Here is a 17346-nt window from a genome sequence, read left to right as displayed (position 1 = left end):
TAAATGTTGTTTTACAGACTCGTTTTACATTTTTTCGACATTCGGGCATTTATGAGGTAAAACTGGTGACAAGGGAAAGAACCGTTGAATAATAGTGCATGTGTGCACGTTTATAGTCATTTATTCGTAATATTTTACAGCAAGTCTGTCGTCAGTTATTACTCTTTTAAATTTAAAGAACAGTTTGTAACTTAGAACTTAAAGGAATAACGTTAGACCTAATCCACTTCAACAAACCGCAAACGCTAAACTTTACATGATTAAACCACAGAAACACATATTCGTCGCAACCTTAATTAAGTTAGAACTTTATCTATTAAATGTATTTGATATCAAATCAAAAATATATTTGACTGATCATACATACTTATGACAATTAATCAAATTAGCTACGCACCTAGTTTTCCCGCTGGGACAGGTGTCTTCCACGTGTGATGAGGATCTTTGGAAGCACATGCGCAGTAGTCCAAAAGAGTCGATTTCCTGAATCCCCATATTTGGAGTAGACGCGAGTACGATATTTTGTTCTTCACAAAACAAATTCTATATTTTTCTAATGTATTATTATTACAGGACATTGAACGTCTCAACCCAATTGGTGGTTGTGATCTTTCGCACCTCTCTCTAATTTCTATTTGACAATAAAATAATATTCGACCCTGACTAATTTGGGCAGTCACACTAAAAGAGTCTGAAACTTATTATATGAAAGACAATAGCATAGCCAAGTTTAAAGTTTCTACTTAATTAAATAATGCAGAATTAAAAAAAATACATTTACTATATATATATATATATATATATATATATATATATATATATATATATATATATAAAACACAACCATTTCCAAAACTGTAAAAGGTTAGGTATAAAAATAAAAAATTCATAAATTATTTTATGACAAACATACTGTCTTAAAGGTGCATTAAGCAACTTTTCATGTTAAAAATACCCGTTTTCTAACCGATACATCCTTAAACAATTGCCTGATGGGCTGAATGAGCCCTTCTCTGATCACTGATCGTCTCTATAATCCTGTAAAGTAAAATAAATAAGAGGGATTCGGGCCGGAATTTTAGACTGGGCGTGACGTCATGCGCCTTTAGAGAGAAATGCACCTTTCATACGGATTAATTAAACAGAATGTATTAGCTTTCGATTTGAATTTGTTCGTTTTATTTCAAGCTAGGCTATTTTGTTTCAGTTCTCGCGCTCCAGTTCACGAAGATCATGCGCGCCTGATTGTTTTATATTATTTTACAAAAGCACAACGTTTTCTTGCTATTGTGAGTTTACACAAATAAAAGTAGTTACGAATAGCCTAATGTATTATTATTTTCTGTATGACCAGAAATGATAGAGTATTGTTTCACTGATGATGGGATAGGAAAAGTGTTCGCGTCCGCGGCTCCGTGCCATGCAGTGCGCGTTCCACACTCCGCTCCACAAACCCTTGGATATGCGTCAAAATCTTGTGTTTATTTGTGATAATCTCAGAACTGTCTCGTATTCTGTCCGAACACACCGCATCAGCTACGTCAACCTGTTTCCATTGCAGTTTTGCGAAATATTTCTTTTTCCGAATTGCCTGAAAAAGCTCCTCATGTGAGCATAAAAACTTTTTTGCGATAAACGAGAGTTTTTGCGAAATTTACGTGTTTCCATTGTGCGTATTTTCAATTCTCAATTTGCGCAATTTGAAGGGTAATGGAAACGCGCCTAATGCAGCGCAATATGAAAGACTTTGTCTTAGATTTAACAACCTATGAAACTAATAATGAACAATATGAACCTAAAATTACATTTAAAATGGCTTAGGAACTATAGGCTATTTAGAGGTGGATAAACGCAATTTAGAGGTGGATAAACCCACTTTGGAGGTGGGTAAACGCCATTTCAGAATTTTGGGAGGTGCGCAAACGGCGTTTACCTGCGTTTAGCCTCCACTACATCCCTGAATACAGGGTTTTATTGATGCATATCCAAGGGTTTGTGCAGGGTCCGAATATAGGCTACTTTTGCGTCCATTCGTTTTTCCTTTTTTAACCCGTAATTGAAACACGAAAAATGAACGGCTGTTGTATTTTTAAAACGCTGAACGCCCAAATTTGAATTAGAACTGTGCCAACACACCGACTGCTGCGCAAAAAATAAATAAATATTGACGTATTTTCAGATTTTTTGTTTATGACTTTTTGCCCCTTTATTAAACATTTTAAATATTCACAAATTAATATGGAAAAAATCGATTTTACTGGTTTTCTAGGGCCAAATTAGAACCTGGAAATTATCATTTTCGCGCAGTGCTGAATGATAAGAGCCATCTCTGGAACCAGAGAGGTGATTTATAAATATCAGTCATAATACAGGTTAGACAATAATAATAAAGTGCTAAGATTATCACAAATAAACAAAAGATTTTGATGCACGCCATTCATATTAAATCATATATTGCACCCCATGCCCGCTACAATTGAGAATCACTTGAAGCATGCAGACGCAGTTAAGACAATTTGATAGCCTATTCCACAATACACAATAAAATCTATTTTGCTGATTAACTGTAGTAAGTAAAAAAAAAAGTTTTATTTGTTAAATTTATTTTGTTTTACATTTTTGAACACATAGGAGCAGCGATGAAGAATCCTGTACTTCCGTCGCCAACAGAAGCAGAGGCTGAAAAGCACGTGAAGGATTATCTCCGCTTGGCTCCCGGGAGAATGCCCTCTTAAACCCATTGGGTCTCATTCATGAAACATTCGTAGATATACGAGTAAATATGTGAGTGATTTGCGCGTAAAGAGACCTTCCCGAAAACTCTACTCCTGATTCACAAATACTTCGTAAACGTCAGATGTGATAGTGAAACGTGTGTGTGTGTTAATGAATTCCAATCAGTCGTAAATGGGACGCACGTGCACACTCATTCTCAATTACCATAATTCCCGCCCATTAAATCCGACTGACAACTATATATGGGCATCAAATTATGACACCAAACGAAGGATTTCAACATGTCTTCTCAAAAGCGAATGAAAAAGAACAATTTCTCAGATGCAGAAATTGAAGTTTTATAATCAGAAGTTCATTCAAAACGCCACATTTTATTTTCAAGCGTAGCCTAGTGGCGTATTATAGGTATTAAAAAAAGGAAGCTTGGCAGATATTACAGATGCAGTTAATGGAGTTTCATCTGTTAATCGAACAGTCCCAGAAGTGAAAAGAAAATGGTTCGACACGAAGCTTGACTGCAAAAAAAAAACGAATTAGTTCACTTCGAAAAAATATAGCCCAGCCCTATTGAAAGCAATTAATTATTTGATTAAAGTGTACCGTTTGCAGATGCTATTACTGGCTCTCATAATAAAAGTAAAAAGAAAAACCATATGTAATTACTATATATAATATTTTTTCAAAATGCTGTGTAATGTACCCGATTAAGGTGAATTAAAATGCAGCCTTATTAATAAGCAAAACGTTCGGAAGTTAAACGCACTATTTACACGTGGTTGGGAGCAGGTGTAGATTTCTTTCGTACCAACTAACATTTGGAAAATACGAACATTTTAATGAATCCGAAAATTTATGCCAGAACCACTTTACACACGATTTACACAAGAATTCGTTCTGCTCGTGTTTCATGAATGAGACCCATTGTGTTCTCTTTTTTTATACATCGTTTGTTCGAGAATTTTTAAATAATAAGAAGAAATGAAAGGTTATTTTCATACACTAATAAAAACATTCAAATCACAGATAACTGTTGTGTGCTTTCATTCCGAGTGTAAAATACTTGGGTTTAGTTATATCATGTGGATGGGGACATAGCCTACATATAATTCAGCTGTAGTTTTTATCAATAAATGTGAGGGAACGTCTAAAATGTCTAATTAAAAACGACATCTATGCTACATAAATCAGATGTCTAACAGACATAATATTCTAATTGTTAACGTCTCTAATATGTCCAATGGATGTCATTTGAACATCTGAAAATGACGTCTATGCGACGTATTCCAGATGAGCAAACGCCCTTAGAATTACGTCTTCCAGATGATAACGACGACGTCACACAGATGTCTGCCCGACGTGTGTGTGCTATCTGGGAAGCGAGTAGCGAGACCTGTCGTTTCCATAACAACAAGAAAAATGGACACGGTGCCGGTAGAAAAACTAATCGTCCTTGTTTCGGAGCACAAGGAGCTGTTTGATATGAGTACACAGCTCTATCATAACATACATCACAAAGAGGCTGTGTGGGCACACTACTGTTGCAGCTGTTGTTATAGCAACAAAAGACGCGCTCGGCTGCTATTTGTAACCGAACGCGCAGTGGTTTTTTTTTTTTGCTAAAAAAACGCCGTTGTTAACTTTTTTTTGTCAAAAAAGACGCTAAGTGTGAACGTAGCCTATGTCTCTGGTTGGTATATACGTATACAAACATCAGACGTCAAGTTTATTCATGAAGGATGTCGTAATGGTATACTGGTATGCACACGTGTATGCAAACATCAGAGTTCACGAGGGATAATGCATTGGTACGTTGTGTGTGATGTCAGACTTGTGTCATGATTTGTCATACCCTTTTAAGTTGTCCTACGTTCTTTCTCAGGTACAAAAGTTAACAGCTGAAACCATAACCATGGCTCTTAGAATGTTTTTAGCAAACTGCCAAAGAACATTTCCAGACTATGCAGCTGGCTTCAATCTTGTGATATTATGGTATGTCCAAAAGGCATTACATTTATAAGAAAGATGGCTGACTAATGCAACTTGAAATCATTACATGTGGACAAATGTTCTCTCTTACAATACCAGTGGATGTTTAATGAATAGGCTATCTAATAAATGTATGTAATTAAGAATTAAATTCCATTTAACTTTAGGTTACATTATTCAGTAGGCTATGTATAGTCCTAAGCACTTTGGGGTATTGTTCGCTTTCACATATAAAAACGAGAAAACAGCTCCTTTTCCTGTTTTTTCGTTTTTTTTAGAAAAACGAAAAAAACGAAATTATGACTTGATTTTTGGTTTACCCGTTCTTTCACGGAAATCAGAAAAACACTTGATATTCCGATTTTCCCCTGTGGGTGGTGCTAAATCTGATTGGCAGGAAATGCATTCATTATTTTTCCAATTAAGGGTTTACCCACACTGTATTTGTTAGCCTCTAAAATTAATAGTCTATATGCATGCTATTTGATTACCCAATTATTTGGCTTAACTGACTGAAAAAATCTATTGAAATAGCCTAAATGTAAACACGGTTATCAGACATAAGGCAGAATGGAAAGGCCCTTCTTAGTGCATTCCTGCTATATAGGTTTCTTTTGCCTTCTCTTGCCAATAGATTTTGCTATCCCTTTATATCTTCACGATATACTCTTGCTCAGGCCATCCTTAAAAATATTTTGGTTTGCTGTAACAGCCAAAAAAAAAAAAAAAAGGTCGGTAAAAAAAAAAGTACAACTTTGGTCAAGGTGATTATAGGTAATTTAAACATTTTTTTTAATATCGGGACTTCACTGACAGTTTTCCAGAAATTGTGCCTAGTTAAAGAGTTAAAAAAAGAAGAAAAAAAAGAGAGATTTTGATAAAAATAAATAAAAATAGCTTGCTCATTCCAAGCTTTTTATAGATATATTTCTCAGGTCTGTGAGGCTTATGCTGAGTTTTAAGAGAGGAGCTCCAGTTCCCGCCGGCGCCTCCGTGTCCTGATTATATTACCTGCTATATTTACCTCTTATTTATTAAGCCCAGGAAATTGGTTGATGAAACATTGATTTAAATTAAGATACAATTAATACAAAACGAAATTCACTTTAAAGAAATGCTTTCTACAAAAGCAAACTTAGCCTAATGAAGTGGTCAAAATCATGTCTGCCCACATTCGTCTCCCGATATTTTCGGGATCATCTTATCTTATTCATGCTTTTCACTTTTCATATAATCAACATAGATTAAATTTTAAAATATATATTATTTTATTAAAACATGAATATGAAACTAAATCGTTTTTAATGACTAGCAGGCCTATATTACCCTACAGTCATTAAAATGACATATTTTCTTGGCCTTATAGGACCATAGACAGTAAAAGAAAGTGTAGGTCATGTACAAAATAGGCTATGCCTTTATCCATAAAAATGATAGCCAATCATGTCTTTATCACACTTCTACGTTCAAAAAGCTGAAGCAGCCCCCCAATGGACATTCATGTTAAAAGATCAAATACTGTACACACCTTATATTAATAAAGCATGTGTAGCCTACAGATTAGCAGATTAGCCCAATACGAACATTGCTTTTAATTCCAGATTAGGCTAAGCGTTTTCCTCCCATAGAAAACCCTTATAATAAAGAAAAAGCTTAATGTGGCTTAATAGGCTATCAGTGATAAAGATCAAATGCTGTACACACCTTATTAATAAACTATCCTACAGAAAAGCAGATGAGCCCAGAATATGAACGCAACGCATTTAATTACACGTTAAGCGTTTTCTTCCCATAGAAACCCTTTATAATAAGGCAAATAAAGGTGGCTCTTATCGTGGCTTTCTATGAGGATGACATTGCGGTGCACAGCAAATCCTTTAAATGGTAGCTATTCAATGCAAAACAAAAATTAAAAATATAAGTGGCCAATAAAATATATAAAATAAAATCGGAAAATCAAGAGTTTTCTCTGATCTCCATGAAAGAACGGGTAAACCAAAAATCAAGTCATAATTTTGTTTTTTCGTTTTTCTAAAAAAAAAAAAAAAAACGGAAAAAGGAGCTGTTTTCTCGTTTTTATATGTGAAAGCAAAAACAAATGAACGAACGATACCCCGACCATACTTTTCCTAAGCACTTTGTTTTATGATATGTCCTGACAGTAATTTTTTTATGAATAAAAATGTAAAATGGACCAGGTATCTGAGTTTCTGGATCATTTTGAAACATCGACTCAGCAGCACAGTATGTTCCAAAATGTGTTAATATTAATATGTATCATATTAATGTGTTTGATATGTTTTGGTTTGCATAACCGCTTTGAATACTAAATTATATATATCATTATTTTAATGCAAGCAAAAGCAACAACAACAACAACAACAATAATAACAATAATAATAATAATAATTTGGAATAAAAGAAAAGAAATACCTGGAAATCTATTTGTTAGTATTCTGTACTTACTGTAATCTGTGTTTCAGAAAGCCATTTTTAAAAACATGATTAGGTAGATTAAGTCCTACTCTTAATTTAAACCCTGTCTGGGAAACAACTTCTTTAACTTCTTTAAATGATAAATATGCATCACAAGTGCAGTCCAAAAATACAAATATGAAAAAAAACTTCTCGAGATTTGTTCATGAGAAGGGTTAAATATGTGATAAATGAGTTTTCTTCATTTTTCCATGTAGAAGACAAACCGAGTAATCAAATTATCCAATAAGTCACCTTTATTTCTATTGTTCTGAATACAATACAGATTGGCCTGGTTTCACAGCAGGGCTTAGATTAAGGCAGGATTAGTGTAGAAATTTAGCAGGAATTCTAGGCTGATTTGGCTGTTGCTACTGGAATGGTGGGTCCATTAAAACTCATTCAGTCATCAGTTACTTGTCCCAGTTTATTTGACATGTAGGAGTAGACATTTCTCATGGCAGTGATGGTAATTGTTGGTTTCTAAAACCCATAAACAAAACCATTTAGGAAAATACAAACACAATTGCAAATCTTAAATCATACATCTGAAATCAGCTTCAGCAAACAAATGAATATAATGTCAAAGAGAAACATAACTAGAATTCAACATATATCAAACACATAATGCTTTAAACCAAACAAGCAATCAAAAGGGAACTTACATGGTCAACAACACAACAATTCCACACAGATCATGTCTGAACGACAGCTTCTTTGGTGCAACAAGTGGAGACTGAAGCATGATTAGTGAGGGACCACAGGTGATCTTATTAAGACTCAATCAGCCAATCAGATCACAGCAGGATTTTCTACAGCCGCCCCCAAATATGTTAACATATTTGCTATTGCAGAAAATTCATGCGGTTGAATTATCAGCATCAGTCAATTCAGGAAGAACAATTAGACGGCTGACTGGACGGACTAAATATTTCCCTTTGCTGAAAATCTCAGCAACTCTCACTCTTCCATCAGGACTTGGCAAAATCTTACTGACAGTCCCTATAGGCCAGTGTCCCCGAGGAAGCTGAGGATCCACAATCATGACGATGGCAGAAGGAGCAATAGGATTACCATCAAGTTCCCACTTTTGACGAGTCTGAAGACTTGGAAGATAATCTCTAACAAAACTGACCCAGAATCGATCCGCAAGAACTTGGCTGTGTCTCCACTTTCTTCGGGTAAGTAGTTCTGAATCTGCATACATCACTTGTGGAAGAGATGCATCTCGCCGCCCCATCAGTAGAATGTTTGGGGTGATTGGATCAGGGTCTGAAAGATTTGAAGACACATAGCCGAGAGGTTTTGAGTTTAACAACTCCTCAATTTCAACGAGCACCGTATACAAAACTTCCTCTGAGACTACTTGTATTCCCAAGACTACTCGTAATGCCGTCTTAACAGACCGTATCTCTCTCTCCCAAGTACCTCCGAAATGGGGGGAATATGGCGGATTGAATGAGAATTTAATTTGCTGTTGGGCAAGTATCTCTTGAAAAGAGGGACTAAGCTGCGAAAAGGCCTCCCGGAGTTCTCTTTCTCCTCCCTTGAAATTAGTTCCTTGATCAGATAATATTTCATGGGGCCTACCTCTACGGGCTACAAATCTTCGAAGGGCCAAGAGGAAACTGTCAGTATCCATTCCAGAGAGTAGTTCTAAATGAAGACATCGTGTCGTCTGGAATTTGAATATAATGCCCCACCTCTTCTCATGTCGGCGACCTATTTTGATGGTTAAAGGCCCAAAACAATCCATACCCGTCGACCAAAAGGGAGGCTTATACAGGCGAAGTCTGGAAATTGGTAGATCAGCCATTCTTGGAACTGAAGGCACACCTTTCCACTTCCTACATTCAAGACATGATCTCTGGATCTTCTTTATCAACTGTCGCCCTCTCAGAACCCAGTATTTTCGACGAAGCTGAGCAAACACTCTTTGTGGTCCTGGGTGGCACAGAATGGAGTCATAGTCAGCAACCAAAAGTTTGGTAACATGATTCTTAGGGTCTAAAACAATCGGATAAATAGCTTCAAGATCCAAATCCTCGCTTTGACGGAGTCGTCCACCCACTCTTATCAGCTCTGTAACGGGATCATACTCTGGCGCCAAACCAACTAAACGGCTGTGTGAAGGAGCTCCATGACCATCTTTAAGCAGTTTATATTCCTCAGGGAAATCTTCCATCTGGGCTTGACGCAGAAGACATAATTCTGCTTGTGTTTGAGAAGGTTTAGTCTCAGCTCCTAAGTCCAAAGAGAGGTTTTCAACCGTTGCTGCAATCAACTCTGACCAGGTATTGAATTGAGACGCATCATACTTTAGAGAGTTTACCGATGCTTGATTAAGCCCACAAAACAAAGGTTTTCTCAGCTCTGTTCCATCCTCCTCGGTCCTTAAGGCTGGGCATTTTGGCCATTGCTGATGGGGCAAATGTAGAAAGGTAGGTCCTTGAAACCAAGAACTAGTGGCAGACAATTGAGCAAGTCTCTTGCCTCGAGTGATGTCATCTGCTGGATTATTTACAGTGTCAACATATCTCCACTGATCCGGTCTAGTATACTCAAGAATCTCCGTAATGCGGTTTGCCACGAAGATCTTGTACCGGCAGGATTCGGACTGGATCCAGGTCAACACAGTTGTGGAATCAGACCAAAGTGTCACCTTTTCAACAGCTAAGGTGAGCTCCCTTTGCAACAGGTTCGCCAGCTGAGCCCCGGTCAGAGCAGCACACAGTTCCAAACGAGGAATAGAAATGGTCTTCTTCGGTGCTACCCTTGACCGAGCCATGACCAGAGATATAGAAATCTCACCATTTCCATTCATCAGACGTAAATAGGCAACTGAACCATAGGCCTTTTCGGATGCGTCGCAGAATATGTGAAGCTCTCTGATGACTGGATCTTCCCAGGTCTTTCTTGGACCATACCATCGAGGTATTTGGAGCTTGACCAAATCTGGCAATTCCTCTTCCCATGCCATCCAAGCTGCCTTGATCCCCTCTGGGATATCTGGATTATCCCATCCTCTGGTAGGTTTCATCCATAACTGTTGCAGAAGAACTTTAGCACGTGTTGTGAATGGAATAATAAAACCCAGAGGGTCATACTGACGAGCAAGTACCCGATATACAACCCGCAAAGTTAGGACAGTATACTCCACTGGACGATGCTTATAGCTCAAAGTATCCTGCAAGCAATGCCAACTAAGTCCAAGAGTTCCTTCGCATGGATCTGTGCAGTCATGACTTAACCACAGGTCAGTGTCTACTGAACGAGCTTCTGCTGGTAAGTGGTCAGTTACAGAGACATGGTTACTGGCCCACTGTCGAATCTCAAAACCTCCTTCAGCCAAAGACGAACGTAATTTCATAAGCATCTCTTTAGCCGCTTTAGTAGTTGGAAAACTTTGTAGGCAATTATCCACATAAAATGAATGCAAGACAGAAGATTGCACATCTTGACATTCAACAGGAAGGCTCTGAACACACTTCTGGAGAGCATATATGGCACAACAAGGGCTACATGTAGCACCAAAAGGCAAAACCTGCCATTCGTAGACATCGACTGATTCATTTCTTCTCATATTTCGCCACAGGAAGCGTAGTAAAGGAGAATCAGAAGACAAGAGACGAACTTGATGGAACATTGATCTAATGTCTCCACTTATCGCAACTTGATGTTCTCTAAACCGAAGTAAAACTCCAATCAAGGAAGGGCCTAGGACTGGTCCAGGTAACAAATAGGCATTCAAACTCTCACCTTGATACTGATAGGAACAATTAAATACCACACGATGCTTGCCATTATGTTCCACAAGATGGTGAGGAATATACCAGGATTCATCACTGAGATCAATCTCATTCAACTTCAGTTTCTTAACACATCCAGCTTCAATGAGTTTCTGAATCTCTTGCTCATAAATAGCTGCTTGATCTGGATCCTTAGCTAGCTGTCTCTCCATTCGACGTAAAGCCGGCATTACTGCCTCTGGAGATACTTTAAGGACTGGTGCATTCTTGACTCGAAGTAAAGGAGTCACATATCTTTTGACTCCATTCATTTCTTCAAGCTTTGTTTTCTGGTCTAGACACTCGAGAGCATCCTTATCTTGTTTAGAACGCAGAGCATGCTTTGGAGTCTGAGAGAAAGGAATTACATCAACTTGCCATAACTTCTCCACATCTTTATGCAACTGATCCATGGAGAGGGAGGCCTGGAAGAAACACTGAGTCGTGGAACTAGTCTTCTCACCCAAAGAAGTAGGTCCCTGTAATGCCCATCCCAGTCGAGTATGCAAAGCAGCTGGACTTCCAGGAGGACCGAAACGTACTCGCTCTTTGGAGCTAAGAAGGTGAGGATGATCAGCTCCCACTAGCAACAAAGGTTTAACTTTCTGGAACTCCTCCAGAGGGAGGCCTCTTAGATGTTGGTAGCGTCTCTGCAGGATTTGCACAGGATAAGTCTGTTCAGGTAAGTCAATCATTTGAGCAGTAAAGGCACCTTGTATCTGGTATTTACTCTGCTTATGAGAAGCTGGAGATATGGAGAATGAAACTGTTGCACCTTCAATTTTCTCGGTGTCTTGCCGAATGGTTCGAAGAACCAATGATTCTGCCGCCCCATGAAGACCTAAACTCTCTGCTGCAGAAGACATGAGCATGGTTCTCTCGGAACCGTCATCTAGGATGGCATACGTCTCCAGAGTCTTTCCTTTGTGGCTCAGAACTACCTTCACAATTTTCAGAAGAACAGAGTTAAGACCACTTGATCGGCTCAAATAACATATCCTAGAATCTGGTTTGCGAACATTTACTTCATGCAGTACTCCTAAGTGACGATCTTGACACAATGGACATTTTCCTCTTAAGTCACACTTAGAAGATCTATGGGCCCAGCCACATCTCCAACAACGATTATTGTCAACAATCCATTTCCGTTTGGCTACCGTATCCAAGCTCTGAAATTCAGGACAATGACTGAGATGATGATCATTACTGCCACAGTTTGCACATGATGGTTTAAAGCCCTCCTTCTTGCCGTGTCGCTGAATTTCGTGGTTTGCAGTTTCAGCGTTCCTTCTTTGAGTGGGATTAACTTCTTGACTCACACCATGAAGGAAAGTAGCTGTGTGATATTGAGACTTGGTAGGCCTTGCTTCTCTTACCTGGTACTTCTTCATACTTTTAGATTGTTCAAACACTTGGGTAGCTAGATTCTGACAATCTGATTCCTCTTCCAACCAAACTGAAAAATTCACCAAGTTATAGGACTGGTCTGGTCGGGTGGTTTTGACATATCTTGCAAAACTAGCAACCTGATGTGCTGGAAGTTTACTGAGTAACTGATGGACATGTGATGCACAAGATAATTCTTTTGCTCCTTCTTCATGATCCCAGGATTGAAGCATTCCCACAAGAGCTTGAACTCGTACAGCAAAGTCGCCGAATCCAACAGAATCTCCGGAGCGTACAACGGGTAAGTTCTTAATTGTAGCAATCTCTCGCAGCACCAACTGGTGGGGTTGACCATATCTCTTCTGAAGAGCTTTTAAGGCAGAAGTATAAGGCTGGGAATGATGGGCATAAGCCAAGGCCAGAAGTCGAGCGGCCTCCAACTTCAAATGATCCAGAAGAATATGATACTTGTATTGCTCAGTTTCCTCTGAGGGTAACAAATTCTTTAAAGCCATATTCAGCATGGCAAACTCTTGGGGGTCCTCACTCTTCAAATATGGAAATGAAAGTCTTTCAATACGGGCTGACCTGGAAGGATGTAGAGCTGGCATACTTGTGTAGGGAACATTCACTGCTGAATGAATAGGCATATGCTGGTCAGGTATATGCATTCCAATTGGAGAAAGTGCAGTTATTTGATTCACATCTCTTTGCTGCCCTTGAGGTGCTGATGCAGTGGTCATAACTCGGGGGGTCAAAGGATTCCGATGAGACATGATGGAAGGATTATCTTGCTGCTGCACAGCTGTTCTAGTGGCCTGCTGTTCTAAAGAAGTTTGATGTGAGTGACCAAGAGAAGCATAAGTAAATCCAGCTGATAAATCTCTAGGAGGCAACGTTGCAACTCTTGGAGGAACACAATTAAGCGGATGGTCTTGGATATGAGATGGATATAATACTGGATAAGGATAATCTGGTAGATATGGAGGCCTTAACAATCCTCCATTTGGAAAGAAGGTTGGCCAACTTGGAGGCATCCATGGAAGACCGGGCATACAAAATGCATTTCCCTGCATTTGATCAGATGGCAAAAGGCTTTGATCCCTTCCTACTTGTTGATCACTGGGATAAAAACTGGGATTCATTTGATGATGACTGACTGAAGATGAAAGACCATTACGTTGTTGCTGAGTTAAGCCTTCACCCATTACATTGGGATACATTAAAGGTTGTGACCTGAGGTTATCTGGGAGAGGAACTGAGAGCCTAATAGGTGGACATGGATCAGAAAGCTGCTGCTGTTGTCTCTCTGATGGCCCTCTAGTGGTAGCTGCTGAGGAAATAGGCATTGAAGAGGTAGGCGGCACATGCTGAGATGGGGGCAAAGTATTTTGTCCCTGAACCCTTGGTGGTGTAGAAAGCACATTGTCTTGCTTGGTTTGATGTTTTCGCATACATTCACTTAACTCCTCCACAATAGAGTCTCTGGCGTTCATCTCATCTTGCTGGTTTGCTTGTATTGGGACATGAACAGGGGATGCTTGAACAGAACTGCATTCAGAGCTAGTAGAAAATGAAGAACTTTTTTTCCTTTGCATATCCTTCATCATGTTTCCCACATCCAACAACATTCCTTTCATTTGTTTAATCTCCTCAGACAAAGACTTCACCTCATTTTGAGTTGCGGTGATGGAAACTCCTTGTGATGCAACCAAATGGCTCAAGTCTTCTGGCTGGTGTGACAATTGTCCAGTTGGATGGATTGAAGGATTTAAATGAGTCATCATATAATCTTGGTGCCATCTTGGAGGTTTTACAATCCTTGATGAACGTTTAGGTTTCACACTGTCATCCTCAGTCTCCATTCCAGCAGCCTCTCCGGCTCGAAGGACCATGTAGAAATTTAGCAGGAATTCTAGGCTGATTTGGCTGTTGCTACTGGAATGGTGGGTCCATTAAAACTCATTCAGTCATCAGTTACTTGTCCCAGTTTATTTGACATGTAGGAGTAGACATTTCTCATGGCAGTGATGGTAATTGTTGGTTTCTAAAACCCATAAACAAAACCATTTAGGAAAATACAAACACAATTGCAAATCTTAAATCATACATCTGAAATCAGCTTCAGCAAACAAATGAATATAATGTCAAAGAGAAACATAACTAGAATTCAACATATATCAAACACATAATGCTTTAAACCAAACAAGCAATCAAAAGGGAACTTACATGGTCAACAACACAACAATTCCACACAGATCATGTCTGAACGACAGCTTCTTTGGTGCAACAAGTGGAGACTGAAGCATGATTAGTGAGGGACCACAGGTGATCTTATTAAGACTCAATCAGCCAATCAGATCACAGCAGGATTTTCTACAATTAGGCCTTAGTTCAGTTAGGTCATTTAAGTAGGCTAGCTGTAATATACGTGCCTTAGAACAAATAAACATTAGCCTACTGGTCTGCATCTTGAGACAAACAATGCCACTGACATATTTTAAGATATATCAGTATGGCGGCAAATCAATGACAATAATAAACGAGCGCACAGCTGATGCTGGCGCGCGCGGTAAATGACTTTCGCGAGCGAATAACAGATCTACACGCGAGGAAACGGGAACTCGCGAGCTCATTCAAGCCCTGCGCGCGCGTAGACATCTCCTCTGCACGCAATTCAAGCCCTCGCGTGCGCGCAGACATCTCCTCTGCACGCAATACAAGCAATCGCGCGCGCGCACGATCATTCCCCACGCTCTCGCGCTCGATCTGCTCTCGCCTGCTGATTTTGCTCGCTCGAACACTTTTATTTTTGGCAGTCGAGGGGCGGGGCTTACTGTTTTAATAACCTCAAATGTCATTGGTTACATCCCTTTTCCCGGAAGTCACTTGTGATTGGACGCCTGTGATTGTCAATCAAGAGCGGCAAAGGCACGACCCAAAAGCTGGTTGTCAACCACCGTTAAAAACAAAGAAGAAGAAGACAATCACTTGACTTAAGACATGGCTTCATTAACAGAGCAGATGCATGCGAGTTATCACTTAATTTGTTTTTATTTTATTTATTTATTGTTGTTTATTAATGTGTAATGTGATTTAATGCATTGTTAATATAGAATAGATTCTTACCAGAAACTACACTAGTCTTAGGGGTAGTGATTGCATTCTTGTGTTGTTAAGAGATATTTACAGACTGTAATGACACATTTCCATGGTTATTCGCATTGCAAATCTACCAAAATGTTTACAATTTTCTACATTTTATATTTATAACACTATTAATTGTGTTATTTGTATTAAAATATTTTTTAAAAATTGGAGGAAAATGGGAATGCAAAGATATATGCTGTAGTTCACCACTACATAACCACTATGTTTGTAAACTGTTTTCATACTCAGGTGTTGCTGGAAGTAAATTTTAGTTATGTTTCTTTTTTCTGTTCTTGTTTCTCTGTCCTTCAGTGATTCTGCTTATCAGGTGTTCATCAGTGTCTCAATTCACTCACTTCTCTTCATTCACTCTGTCAAGTGGACTATATTAGTGACCTAATGTAGGGAAAAGTGAATGAGGATATAGGGTGTGATTGGGAAACAGCCTCTGAGTGCTGTTAATTCACAGTATATTCCTGTAGTCTATTTTTGTTTTCTGTTTGATATTGTCAGAATTTGACCTTTTACTGACTGGAACTAGATTCTGTTCATTCAAAGTCACTAGACCTTATTGGTTCAGTTCAACAAGCTAATTTAAATAACGGTTGCGTTACAAAAATAACACATGAAGTGTGTAAGCAGTAAGCACATCAGTCTACTCATATTGTGTTAAATGCTTTGAGTAAATTCCCAAGTTGTGTTAATTTTAAACTATACATGGATATGTGTAAAATAGGTTTTTCTTTTTCAACACATTTTTAGTAAATATTGACACAAACTGTGTAAATTAGAGTGTTACACATATTTTGTGTATTTTTTTCTACACTTTCATTTCAAATGAGTATCGACTCCGGCTACTCACAAATCGGGTAACAAACTGGACCTTATTTACACACGCTACTGCTCCACTGACCATACTCTTGTCACTCCACTGCACACCTCAGATCACTTCCTCCTCACTCTCAGCTTCAACCTGCCCCAGAACACAACAAGCACTCCTCCACAGGTCACCTTTCTCAGCCTCAACCTGCCCCAGAACACAACACGCACTCCTCCACAGGTCACCTTTCTCAGCCTCAACCTGCCCCAGAACACAACACGCACTCCTCCACAGGTCACCTTTCTCAACCTCAACCTGCCCCAGAACACAACACGCACTCCTCCACAGGTCACCTTTCTCAACCTCAACCTGCCCCAGAACACAACACGCACTCCTCAACAGGTCAGCTTTCTCAACCTCAACCTGCCCCAGAACACAACACGCACTCCTCCACAGGTCACCTTTCTCAACCTCAACCTGCCCCAGAACACAACACGCACTCCTCCACAGGTCACCTTTCTCAACCTCAACCTGCCCCAGAACACAACACGCACTCCTCCACATGTCACCTTTCTCAGCCTCAACCTGCCCCAGAACACAACACGCACTCCTCCACAGGTCACCTTTCTCAACCTCAACCTGCCCCAGAACACAACACACACTCCTCCACAGGTCACCTTTCTCAGCCTCAACCTGCCCCAGAACACAACACGCACTCCTCCACAGGTCACCTTTCTCAACCTCAACCTGCCCCAGAACACAACACGCACTCCTCCACAGGTCACCTTTCTCAACCTCAACCTGCCCCAGAACACAACACGCACTCCTCCACAGGTCACCTTTCTCAACCTCAACCTGCCCCAGAACACAACACGCACTCCTCCACAGGTCACCTTTCTCAACCTCAACCTGCCCCAGAACACAACACACACTCCTCCACAGGTCAGCTTTCTCAACCTCAACCTGCCCCAGAACACAACACGCACTCCTCCACAGGTCACCTTT

Source organism: Phoxinus phoxinus (genome assembly GCF_949152265.1).
Source record: "Phoxinus phoxinus genome assembly, chromosome: 9".
NCBI classification, from domain to species: domain Eukaryota; kingdom Metazoa; phylum Chordata; class Actinopteri; order Cypriniformes; family Leuciscidae; genus Phoxinus; species Phoxinus phoxinus.
Note: the sequence above shows the minus strand (reverse complement) of the source record.